Source organism: Branchiostoma floridae, chromosome 4, assembly GCF_000003815.2.
Source record: "Branchiostoma floridae strain S238N-H82 chromosome 4, Bfl_VNyyK, whole genome shotgun sequence".
NCBI classification, from domain to species: Eukaryota; Metazoa; Chordata; class Leptocardii; order Amphioxiformes; family Branchiostomatidae; genus Branchiostoma; species Branchiostoma floridae.
Genome location: NC_049982.1, coordinates 15,470,267 through 15,484,483, shown reverse-complemented (window position 1 = coordinate 15,484,483; position 14,217 = coordinate 15,470,267). Strand labels below are relative to the sequence as shown.

Here is a 14,217-nt window from a genome sequence, read left to right as displayed (position 1 = left end):
TTCGATGAAAGAGCTGGGCTGTCTACCTGGGCTGTCTACCTTGGCTGGCTATCACGTCATACATACACACACGCACGCGCACACACACACACACACACACACACAGTGCTGGTACTTGTGTTCCTGCAAGGAATGCCTCCCAGACACATTCCCGAAGGGCCCAGCCAGCGGTGCACATGGACAGGCCAACCTCAGGTCACTGGTAGGGTTAGAGATTAGCAATTACTATGCCTGTCAATCAGCTGAGTGCCATATGATGGGGCTATGAATGGGGGGATCTGAGTAGCCTGACGTGATAGCCAGGCCAGGTAGACAGCCCAGGTAGACAGCCCAGGTAGACAGCCCAGCTCTTTCATCGAACCCACTGTTGTCCCCTCCTACACCAGATATAGGCAGTCTGGTATGGTTAATAGAAGCCATGTTAGCTCTAAGACACAGGCAGCTTGTTTTAAGGATGTAAGGATCTCCCAGTCCTCCTGGATACCTTAGTTGCAGACAAATGGCATGAACTTCTACTTCTGTTCCAAATAAGACATTTGACATCCAGAGCAGTTGGCCATGGTATGATTGCTGGAGATAACCTGACTGCCTTTAATAGAGTAGAGGACAAAGAGCAAACATCTTCATAATGTTGATCCAGTTCACCAGGCAAAGCAAGGAGAACATGACAATCCTAATCCGACTTCTGTTTCCATGTACATTCCGTGCATATACATGTACTACTAATTCAAATCATAATAGTTGTGTACCAACAAATGAAAACTTAAAAGGTACTGAAATATAACTTAAGATTTTAAAAGTTAAAAGGATTGTCATAGATTACATGTGAGTTTGTTCAATATGCAAATTTGATGCAGAAAGTGCAACCATGGTGTCAATGCGTGTCATATTCAAGTACAACATTGATTTACATGTCAGTAATAGTTTCATCTTGAAATACTGTCTTTGTGCAAAATGCTCAACAGGCACAAACACAGGGGCAGCCTTGAACCCCTCAAGCTTGAACCTCTCAACCTTTGAAAATCCAACAAGCTTACTGAAAGTCAGCGACTTTGAGTTATAATGCCGAACCTGAAAGCTGACAAATGTGCCTGAGGTACAAAGGTTAGGAGGGGTCATCCCCAGTATGCCTGCCTGCTGTCAGAGTCAGATGCTCTGTGTGCCATGGGTGGCCTGGGCCTGGGGTGTTAATTGACAGTAGAGAGGCTGTTAGACTTTTCAGGGTTGGAACAGAAGCTGGGGAAATAGAAATTTATAGCAAACAATAACAAGAAACGTCTGGACATTTAGGAAAACTTTTACAAGCCAATTTGGAGATGGAGAAGTATTTGACTTTTCAACAGATAGATTCTTGGGGAAATTTCATCTTGGCTGGCTGTTTGTTTCTGTTTTTCAAATTTGATCTTTGTATTTCCTCAAGATGTTTAAAATACCTTAAATTCTAGGGTTATACACACCAATTTCAGAAAAGAACTTAGATTCACTCAACAAATATTTTTATGTCTCAACCAACTGGTTGTGAAGCGACATTTTGAACACAGAACAGAGATTCCCACTTTTTACCACATATTTTGCGGATGCTAAATTTTATTCAAGTGTTCCTCTCTCCCATGCAACCTACCTGTCTAACCACTTATTTGTAGAGAAAAAAAAAACTTGAAAACTGGTCGTTAGTAAAGCTGAAAAGCGAACAATTTTTTTACAAAAACTCATTGGACTGAGGCTGATAATTTTCTACATTCATCATAAAGAGCACAATTCAAATACATCTGTCATAAGTTCAAGCATTGAAAAGCACTAGTTTGAATACAGCTGCACCAACTGGTGGTGACAATAGAGGAGCAGAAGCTCAGCTGGCATAGTGCCAAGATCATTACCAATCACTTTACAACCCATCCAGCTATCTGACATATAATTTGGAAGCTATACACAACGTCCCCAGAACTAACAACCCAGGACAGGTTCAGCTGAGGACAGCCGGAAGAAAAGGGAATGACCCATGAGGGAAGACGAAGGGACAAAAGGTATAACTATTACCAGTACCTTCCTTTCTTTCACAGCCTTGGCTTCTCACAAACATCACAGGTATACATGGAGTTAAAGACTGCCATGGGAAAAGGTTGCTACAGCTCCTTCCTGAAACCCATGCTTTTTTACACAAAATCGTAGAGTATCCTGACATGAGGTGTATTGCAGCAAGGATAATACAGCTATAATACAGCTGGATACCAGGTTAGCCATACACCCCATGGGGGTATTTCTACGAGATAAAATATGACAATTGCCAAGACAACACGTTGTAATGAATCATCTTTACAAACCCACCACAGTCTTTGTTACCATGACGACTACCCTAAACTGCATTGTTGATTAGAACTAGAAGAAAATTCGTTCCTTCCTTTGACATTTTCCAGTCAGTCATTTTGATCTAAATCATAGTCATGCATGACTTGACATTTGTAGGTGTACGTCATTCGTGTTTTGACACACCAATTACTACATTTTGTATCTCACTTGAAATCCCAAAGGTGGAAATGAAAGCAGCTGTCAAAATTGATATAAAAATTTCACCAACATTTATATGTCACATACATGTGGCCTTATTTTCTATGCTTCATTACATAGCCCAGAGAGATCTGCTCTTCCAAATGATAGAGATACTGTTTCATGCTCGTCCAAGAACATTTTGATCAATAAACCTTTAACCTTCACAACCCCATAATCTATACAAATTTGGTGCCAAACGGCTACCATAGTAGGCTACACACTTAACCTTCAGAGGTCCCTTTCTCCTCAATCTTGAACTTCTCTCCATTGTGACTAAACATTTTAGATGAAACGTTCCCAGGTTGATTTATCCCCCATAGCTTCATCCATCATCCAGTCAATGACGTTCATGTCACAAGATCACACAACAAGGAGCTCTACCTGCCTTAGATGTGCAGTTACCATGGATACAATTGTCTGCTCTGCATATGCCTAAATGCACCAATTAGGGCCATAATCATACACTTGGGAGTTTTTTCTTCAGTTCAAAACATTCCCTAGTAGAAGGTCAAAGGGATGGGTTCTTTCTTATGAGGAAATCTCTTTTGTAATGCTTCTTACACATAGCTAGACCTCTTCCATAAGTAGCTTTGTAGATATGAACAGCAATCTACAACTAAATCCTATAGAAGTCATCTTATCAGATTAGGTATACTGTTAGTATGGATGGACCGTGATAACCCATCCTCCCTGTAGAGGATTGTTCCATGGATTTTATTCGTTTTACCAGAAGCTCCTACATAGAAGCTTGAAATTTGTACAGACACTTACAATTAGACTTGTACCAAGAGAAAAAAACATACTGGGTCTGTGCATTAGTTTGACTGAAAATATATTTCTTTTTTTTACAACTACATATTACTTTTTGTACTGGTACATTGTAGTTTCACAAAAATCTCATAGCAACTTTTTTTAATTTGCTTATCTCGTTACTGGGGCACAAGCATTGTTGGAATCATCACAAATCCGTTGATAAGAGTGAGGCCTTGTTTTCAGAGGCAGGATCAGGCTATATATAAAATCCATTCCTGTGCAGATGTCATCCATAAAATCTATTCAATCATTAAGATTAACCACATGCACTCCAAAAAAGTTTTTGTATAATAAGTCACTAGATTTATGTAACCTAATTCATCACATCCAACAGTCAAATGAATCTTTACTTCCACAAGTAGATTCTGCACAGTATTCCTGAAAATTGCCACTATACGCCAGCCTCAATATAATATACAATCAACTTTCGTATCACCAAATACAATTTTCAACTACACGCTTCAGTACAGGCATTATTAGCACAAATTACAAGTACATGTATGAGGGTCGCGCATGTAATTTTCGGTATTAATCTCATTAATATATTTGATAGATCACAAGCCGTCCCCTAACAAAGTCAGGGCTTAATATCGTTATGAATTTCAATATCACGACCTTTGGTCTATGTGACAACTTCATTTCCTGAAGCAGACCTGTAGATTAATTACCCAGTGGCCTTGAGGTTCAAATTGATGATTAAATCAAAAGGTCCATATACTGTCACTTAAAACAGGTCAGATATGAATTCATTTCACTGTAATGGCAAGCTTAACACGGCCTTCTGTCTAGATTAGTTGAATTAGTTTTTAGGACATTGGAGGACAGGGTTACATCATTTTGGTTTTGAAGGTCATTTCTGCAACCATTTTTCTGCAATATTAATGGCAAAATGAACTGTTTAATACAGGCTCATGTTCAATGACATGTTGCCTTCTATCTATTTACGAAATTCATTGGCACCTATGGTTGGTGTCTGCAATATTAGGTGCCATTTACCCTCAGGCAAAAGGTTCCATTAATGCATAGCGAGATGTTTATCAGAGGGAGAATTTAAATGCCAGTTCGTATTTTGTTCTCCGGAATCGTTGTTCGTACATGAAACTCACATTTTACACTCTCTATTCAGCTTATTGTCTGTTTTTCCCCGTCAGGTGAGGGTTAGATGTACGCTGAAAATATGATCATAACAATTTTACATTATGGATGAACTAAACTTCACCTAACCAACACCGAAATTGATTGAAGTCCCAATCAACTTTAGTGTTGGTTTAATAGGTAAAGTTTAGTTTATCCATGATGTCATTTACCAACACAGACGAACTTTCATGCTAACAATTTTAGATGTACAATATAAATCCACGATTGATTACAGCTTGTACCACAGCGAGAAGGTCAGAGCATGGGGATCCACAGGGTTTGGATTACTTTTTGTTTTCCATCTTGCTCTCTTTTGTTTTTCTTGGTACAGCCTCAGCTCCCCACCATGCCCCATTCCGACTGCTAATATCCAGTTGTAGGAAGGAATATCCTCCTGAGGCCAGCTCCCCCTGACACACATACACAGTGTCTGTTAGTGTTACATGCTTGCCAGGAAGTTGACCCTGACCTCAGGGGCCCTCAACACCCATTACTCAAGCACACAGCTTTCTCACCCATCTGTATTAACACCTACATGCCTATCTTTAATAGTTGGCTTACTGCAGGAATGCCAAGTTCTTGTCAGGATCTGTCAGACTGGTGTATGTATAGATATGCCTGCCAGCCAGTGTTGCACTTGAACATTCTAAATGCAGCATGCATATCAATTCAAGGAGACATCTGGAATCCCTCTGTTTCAAAAGCTAGTAGAGTTCATCAGTCATGCTACTCAAAAAAAAAAGCAGAGAAAACTAGCGGATGGTCTAATTTCTACAAAGTCGAAAACATTTAGGTATACTTCTTGCAATACTACTTGTGATGCTGTCAAATGATGTAATAGTAATTGATTGATGTAAAATGTACAGTAATTATTTATTGTATCATTATTAGTAGATGATAAGTGTTAGTAAGACAATGTTTTTCAACAAAGTAGTTAAAATTTATGTATCTAATGGAGATTCCAAAATAAACAAAACAAACATAAATAAACAAACTTAGATAAAGGTTAGACATCCAAGTAATGAGATATGACATAAACAAACTTAGATAAAGGTTGGACATCCAAGTAATGAGATATGACAAAATGCAGTTACTCAAGGCTTGGGTTACTGCTTTTGGCATATATTTAGGTATAATTTTGGCAAATTTCCCACACAAATACAGTAGAGCAGCAAAAGTCTCAAGAGCACCTGTCACAAGGCCAATTTCCAACTGCAGACAAATCTCCAAGGCAACCCAATGTACACATTGCACTTCACACAAATAACTTCTCGGCTCATCGAACAGGGCAGATGTCACATACATGTAGTGTCTGTTGTTTTGATAAAAATAAAGATAGTCCATGGGTGATCCCTCTAGCAGCTTTCTGTCAAGCTACAGATTCAGCCATATATGAACCCTAACAAACAGCCATGACAGAGATAGGCATTCTTGGCTGCTTCAGCCATGGGTCTTTGCTCCCCCTTCAAGACCACTTGGACCCTAAGGCCACTTGGAGGAGACAAAAGAGACTTGACACATGGTGAGAACAAAGACAAGCTGGGGATACGTCAAGTACACCTTCTAAATGGTCATGAAAGGCCAAAGAGACACCTGCTCAGGGTAAGGACCCTGACGGCACGGTCTTGGACAATGGTTCATAAGGCTTATATACTCCTTGAAAGCATTCTCTCACGCAAGTCCATCCTGGCACCTTTAAAGGTAAATAAGACAAGACAGGACCATGAGGAATACATATCTACCAGCAGGTTTCCTTAGTTTGCCAGACTTAAGAGCCTATTGTTCCCTTTGATTACTTAACTTAAGTAGTTCCTTCTGACAGTTAGGCACCATCATTTTAACATTCCAGAAAAAAATAGCACAGGCAGACAATGTAGGTGTGACCACCCACTCAACAATTAGAAAGGGCAGACACAGATTGGAAAACTGCATTTTTAGAATGTTGAACAAGGTAAAAAAACTACTGTTATATCATGTTGAATGTAAAGGCTAAAAAAAATCATATAGAAATAGAAAATATTAATTAATGGAAAATCTTACCATAGAAGCATTTCAGCAGAACAAAAAACAGTCAGCACACCCTACTATAAGAATTATTTCTTTCCATATAGCAATGTGAGTCCATTGAAGCCAAAGTCCTTGGAACTTCCTGTGGTCAACCACAAACCATACACTCCAACTGGAGAACTCAAACCTGCCCCTCCCTTGTTTCCCCACTTACATTCTTTTTCTGACAGTATTTGAATCCGCGATTAAAATTCTACTTCTATCAAAGAATATACTTAAGCAACATTTCTCCTATCTTAGACTTTAGAGTAGCAGGGTGGGCATCACTTGTCTAAATGTGCCCCAAAAAGCTCTTTCTCACAACACCTTCACCAGTACCCTGCCACATAATACAGTACAATATACAACTTATGAGAAGAGCCCTAGAATATCCACCTTTGGCATTTTGCAATGTTTAGAAAGAGGGTGTACATAGTGATTACATGGCAGGGGATGGAAAGGGAGGGATTTCTGACAGAAGGAAATGGGATAAGTGAACATGAACTTATAACACATGGAATGAATTATGTACTAATGACCAGGTGCTATATACTGTTTGTTACCAAAGGGTGTTCCAGCAAGTATCCAGTGTGTGAATACTGTAAATGCAGAAATGTTCGCGGTGGATTAATGTTCGCGGTTTTCGCGGTGCCCACTTCACCGCGAACTTAAAACCACCGCGAACATTTTTCTATTATGGTATTAGACTGCAGTCTATGGTGTTACCGCGAAATTAAAACCACCGCGAAAAGTCCTTTTCCCCGCTACCGTGAAATTAAATCCCCGCAAACTTAAATGCATTTACAGTATGTGTGAAAACAAGTTGCTACAGATCATTCCCCGCTCTCTCAGTCTCTGTTATTTTTTCTATCCTAGTTAGTTCTATCCTATGTTAGTTTTTCACAAGTTCATCTCATTTCATGACAAGACGTGCATGTGTACACTCACACACACACACACACACACACACACACATACACACACACATACACACATGACTGCATGCATGCGCACAGACAGATATATACACACAGACAAACAAACAGGTGATCATGGAAGGGAGAAAATGTGTGAAAGGGAAGAACAACAGTCTGGGCTAAGGTCTCAATCAAAAGGACTTAAGGAGGAAAAAGGGACCTAAAAAAATGAGACAAATTGGTTAGCAAAAACTACTCCTGGACCAGCATTATGCTTTCCTGCATACTTTTACAGATTCCCTTTCCTATATTTTTTTATTCTCAACTCTGACCCATCCCCAGCCCTACTATTAGTATATCTGGAGAAGTTGAGGTTTGCTACATTAGCAAGGCACTGTAGATCTAGTCATTAGTCTGCTAAAAACAAACAATCAAATTCTTGTGGCCTTTTGACCCTCTAAGACATGTTTTCAAGACATTTCTCCCAACCAATTTTGTATGTAATTTTGTTAAATCCCCCCACCTATCTCATAATCTCCCTTCTGCAATCACCTAGACTGAATTTCCTGGGAGATAAGCTTTAGGTTAACATATAACAAGCACAATCATAATTGATTCTTAACACACTTTCCATTGTGGAACACCATAATTGTTGAAAACAGCTGTGTGTTTTGTGATGACTAGAATCAAAATGTCACAGAGGAACTGGGCAAATTGGAGGAGATTGGGCAGCAGTCACCGGAAGGTTACAGTAATTTCCCCCAGGTCTCTAGAACAAAGTGTGTGGGTAGAGAATGTGGTAGAACATGGTTAGGCCTAACTGACTCAATACCATGGAGGACACAACAAAAGTGGGCTTGTGTGGCACACTCGGCAGGGTGTTTGATTCATAACCCAGAGGTTCTGGATTTGAATCTGGTGATGCGCCACCGATCTTGTGCCCTTGGGAAAGGCACTTTAAATGACTTTCTTCACTTCACTCAGGTGAAAATGAGTAACTAGCTTTGGTCAGGGCCATCCCTCTATGCTCTATTCTTTCTCAATAGTAAAATGAATGAACAAAACTGTTAGTGTCAAGAAATCGTTTCTTTTCCAAATGCCAAAAGGTGCAATCTACAGTAATCCCAGCAGGAGTACAATCATAGTAGGTGTGACAGCCAGACTAAACAATTCTGGGGACCACATGTATTTCATGGTGTGCATGCCACTCCAAATTACATTTGATTATTGTCCAAGTCGTATGAAACTTGAAATATCATTGCATGCTATAGCACTTATAAGTCATAGTGTAAACAAGAATAAGTCAATGACTCTCAGGACAAGCCTTGGTTACTCCACGTGCTACTTGAACTTTAAGTTGATACTGCAGATATGAATCATAAGTTTGCATGGTGCAACTTGGCAGCCACATATCTTAACCACAGACTTTCCTGTTGACCCATTGCTTGGAGTCTTTTCATGCTAAAAGTATCCTATCTTGTTTTGTTTTTTTCTCTTGTTGGAGATGGCCCTTGTAACAAACAATATTTCATCATTATAAGGGGTAAAATATTGATGTCATGCAAAATATGTGACATACTTTTGTAATGATACATCATCAAGCATATCTTAAATACAGGGACTGTTTGTTGTCTTGGCACTATACCAGAGGTAATAGCTCAGGGCTTGAAATACTTTTTTCTGCATACCTGCACTGGTGCATTGAAAATTACCTGCACCAGACAAATTTACCTGTACCACTCTGACATTAGGAAGTATGAATCATACTAAAAATAGTTTAAGAACCATTGCTATTTTTTTTCTTTTATACTTAATAGGTAGTAACAGTCAACGCAGCTAACAATCCCTATACATGTAAATCAAACGAAATTTATGTACAAAACCCAATCATGGACCAGTGCAGGTTGGGTGAAGGTAGACCAGAAATATCTGCACAGCTCCAATTCTACCTGCACTAACCTGCATATGCAAGTGGTATTTCAAGCCCTGTAGCTATAGTGTCTGTCCCAAGTTGTGTAGTTTTACCACAAACATAGGGTTGGTTTTCACAAGCAACATCAGGATAAGCCCATAACATTCCTGAATTAACAAGCACCTTGACCTTTAGTTTGATCTAAGACAGAAGACAGCATGGTTGGGTCTTTGGGTCCCCTTTGACTGCTGTTTGCTGACTAGGGGTTGTGTTGCCAGGGTACCTAATCTTTGCCATCAGGAGGGATACAACATTAAAAATCTAGAATTATATTTCACTGGCCAATTGATAACTTGATTCCATAAAATAATCATATGAAGTATGGAGTAGGCTACATTTAATTGACTTTAATAGTTGGGGAGGGGCAAAAGAGCATAGACCTCTATAACTATGCCTTTAGCCACACTGACCTATGATCAATAGAAAACATTCTATTGTCAAGCCATCGTCAAATGACAATGTCTCATCAACATGTACGCTTACATGTACCTGGGCCTGTTCTGACTGGCATACTAATATTTATAGGTTTCATATTTGACCTCAATGATTTAGCTGTGATGTTAACACACCCATAAACATAATTGTTGTTGCTCTGCCTTCCGTTAACCTTGAATCATAAATCATTAGAGGGCAAGGTGTGTCTGAACTACACAAGTAGACAGACTTGTTTACAGTCCTTTTTAGTGGCAAACCAATGAAAAAGGCCAGGTTATATTTTGATGATTTGTGATATAGAGAAACTAAAAGAATATTTTGCTACTTATTACAGAATTATTACAAATTGGTAGAGTAAAGCAAAGACTGAGTCTATGACATCATTCGTGACAGCATTTGTGACATTTTTTGGTCACACCTGCTTTGCTGTCACGCCCACAACAGACTTTCCAGATTCTCTTTAACATTTCCAAAGAACACACATTCTGGGTAATTTCGGATCCATGACACCTGTCTAACTCTAATAGCTTTGCATGATAATAATAAAGGACGTGTGCCTCTACATTGTTTCAACCTACAGTATAAAGGTTTTCATTGGATTATACACTAGTACTGTACCTGTACAAAGATTGTTAATTCTCATGACATCAGGTACTTGTACATTTGTAGGTACCTTTATTTCACAACCAAACACTGTTTTTACATGTACATCCTAGTGGTAAGTAGTCAATAAATCATTCATATTTGAGACCTGCTGATAAAATGTTGGAGAGTGGGGAAACAATTTCATGGGGTCACGACTTTTATACCTGTGGACTCCTGTAGAAACCTCATACCAGAATCCCTAGACATCAAAATGACCCCTGCCGTGGCCTTTATATATTAGCAGTTAATAAAATGATCGGGCCCCTAAACAAGAATTCTTAGTCACTGAAAAACTTTGGCAAATTCTGAACAAACATCGCAAGTTAAAAGGGGATTCCACACCTGTTGGCACTGAAAAGTTTGTGTTGTCAAAAGAGATGAAGCTACTGATCTGCCCTTGTTGGTCATATCACACTTCCTCTTGACCTACAAACTCACACACCATGCAGTAGCTTCACTTGCTGTCTTCATCACACACTGAGGATGAATAAAGCGCTACAACTGCAAAAGTGACCTTGGGACTAGCAAAGGTCATCCTATATTCTTTGATGTAAAAGATAAACTTCTGAAGTTCTAAATGCTAATTTAATATCATTAGTTAGTTTTATGTATGGACATTCTCACATAAAAGTATCAATCTATGTCCAGGATGGAGGCAAAAGGGCAACTATACTGGGCCTGGTAGGCCATACTTACTTTGTTAATGCTCCAACTCAATGATACAATCATAGTTTTAATGGACTAGAGGTATGACTATTATATATTATATATGTATGACTATATATGTATGTATTTATGTATTAGCCTAGTAGTATGCCCAGTATGCAGAATACCTGTGACCTGACAAAAGCTTCACAGAAAGCTGGAATACATTAAGTGCTACTGCATCTTCCTATGGGCTGCTCAAAAATGCAAACAGTCCAAATGGGGGATCCACATATTCAATAGCAATAGAGAGAAAGCAATTTTGCAGAATGCCATCCCTGGTGGATGACATCAATTCTTTATACATGTACTGATGTAGTTATCTTAACAATCGACCTAGTTACGGTCAGCAAAATGACACACCATATACTTATCTCTTCATACCATCAGAACTACTGCACAATGATAGTCATTTCCCCATTACTCTAGTAATTTTACACTGACAAAACAACCACCTGTCACCAGGTAGGTAGTTTTAATGGACTACAGGTGTTTAATACCAGTCTCCCTGCTGTAATGCCCCGGACCCACAGGTTTCGCATGAAAGTTGCGGTAAAGGTGCATCAACCAATAAGAATGTATGACATCTGATTGGTAAATAACAAATGTCTCACGAAGAAAATGAAAGTCAAAACTAGGTATATCCACATATCCACGTTACCAAGGATGTTGAAAATGATAGGCCCACGTATAGATATCATACAGCTCTACCATTGTGAGGGTGTCATATATCTACCCACAATCTACAATTTGGGAGTAGGAACTGAATTTTTAGGGCATATTACACAGAAGTTACATATCAACATATTCTTGCCAGGGTGCAAATTTTCACAAGTTGTGCTGTCTGTCATGCTCAAACATATTTTTGCTACAAGTATGGTACAACACATTAGGATGTGGCAAGTCATGTATGCTGTGATGCTTGCATGATTGAATCAAGCCTCAGTGGGCTAAGCTACAAAATGTAGGATTAAAGGATTTTTACTAAAATGTGTGCAATAAGCACAGCTATCCTCTGTTCATTAGAAATTGCCCTTTGGTCCCTTTAAAGTCTCCTAGTGAGTTTATAATTACATCCTAGGAAATGGCCCAAACTTACACACCTGTCACAAATAGGAAGTGGCAGTTTCCTCTAACTAAAGGGAAAGCCATCTAGTAAAACTCAGTAAAACTACTTAAGCTCAGCTTTAACCATTGTCCTGCAGAGCCCATCAATTATGCACATACAAGATGACTGTATTGGATTGGGGTATTTCTAACCTAAAATGCGGCATACCACAGCAAAACACAACAAATGAGGAAGTAAATCTGCAGCAGCAGCACAGAAGAGGTAACGTTTTGCTTATCTGATGAAGCAATTGGCTCAAGCAAAAAATGCCCACAGGAAGCAAACGTTACATACATTTTGTAGCTCTGTTTATATAGTAGCACTGCCAGTCAGATACTGCATAGCCTTGCAGTCCAACAAAACCCAATGCAAGCAAAAGCATGTATGTAGATGAAGGTTTCCCACAGCAATATATTCTCTCCTCTCATTTGAAGCAAAGACATCTTCACTTCCTGGCATGATTTGACAGGAGCCTTTTTCATATTAGACAGGTTAATTCCACTCAATGTGATGGAATGGCCATAATATCTGCCAGCCGTAAGCAATAAAATTCTGTCAGACGACTGAAAGACAGATGCTGGGCAAAAATCTGAAGCTGATATGGTAGCTCTTCATATCTTCCTCTCCTTCATTCTGTCACTTTTCCTCATAATCATATACAGTTGTAGCTGAAACAAATCAATTTGGACAAATTTGAACCAAAATGCCAAAGAACATTACTGCTTCAATCTGCCTGGAAGACATTTATGTCAGCAAATGATAGGAATCCATACAACATCCCGAGCAGCCTTAAGTATAGGGCCAGTAGTCCATCTTCCTTTATTGCCCTGCTGACCTCACATCAGGACCTATTGACAATTGTCCAATCGAAAGCGAGGGGTACACACAAGAATGTGAAGTACAGTAGACCTGACGACATTAGCCATACACTGTAATTTATCTTTATCTACAGTAATTTAGAAACAACACAAAAGCCAGATTTACAGGGAATTATAATGATTATCATTACTCGACTGCACTAATGTATGTGGGGATGTCATTATTTTCCCTGTTTCATGCGTCATCCCAAAAGTTGTAAGTATGATGGTGCAATAAATCTAAAAGGGTCTGCTACCACATCTTACTAACCACCGTGTCAAAAAGAATTTCATAAAAATGTAAGCCATCACAAATTAGTACCAAAGGCATACAGTATCATGTAATCATAGCGCAGCAACATTATTCCATGCATCACCAAGAGCACCAGGGGACGGAATAGCTTTCCTCTTCATGTTTAACTGACAAGTCCTCCAGCATCCATCATGCCAGTGTCCTAATTCCCGCCAGATATGAATGCTATGATAGTTTACAGCCATTCCATGTAGGCTGCTGCAGACCTCCTGGCACCCGGCTGACCCCAGAGCCTGCCCCTGTCCTTAATGAATGCCCCACATTTGCCCCCACCAGATTACTCCTTCTGTGATGTAAATGTCCGATCTTTTTGGAAATCCTTCGCAGGCGACACAGAACAGAAAGACTCAGTCAAGGGAATTTCACAGGTGTCCAAGACAAGATGAACTTCAAAGGCCAGGATACAACATCGCAAGTGTTAGCTTGACCTGCGGAGGGATTGGCAAATGGGTTTCTGTGACCCATGACCCTGGTGCGGAACTGCCCATTGTTGTCAGGAGAGAGGGAGTAGGAGGGTTAAAAGCTGGCAACTGTACAGACTCTCATAAATTGACGGGGGATAATAAGGGTTTGTGCCTACAATGGGCTAAACAAATTCTATTTCCCTTTAATAATAATTTTCTTCAGCATAATATACATGTAGATAGGGTGTGGGTCCCAAAATCCCAGCTTGTCTGGTCAGCTCCAAAGTTCTCCACCAACAAGCTACATGAGGTTGGGTG

General features: G+C 39.5%; 1 protein-coding gene across 4 annotated transcripts in view; it reads right to left on the bottom strand.

Annotated features, from left to right (window-relative positions):
• Nucleotides 1-14,217, bottom strand: part of LOC118413017 (protein FAM53A-like) — a 95,708-nt gene that overhangs the window by 66,822 nt on the left and 14,669 nt on the right. The gene's annotated exons all lie outside the window — the stretch shown is intronic.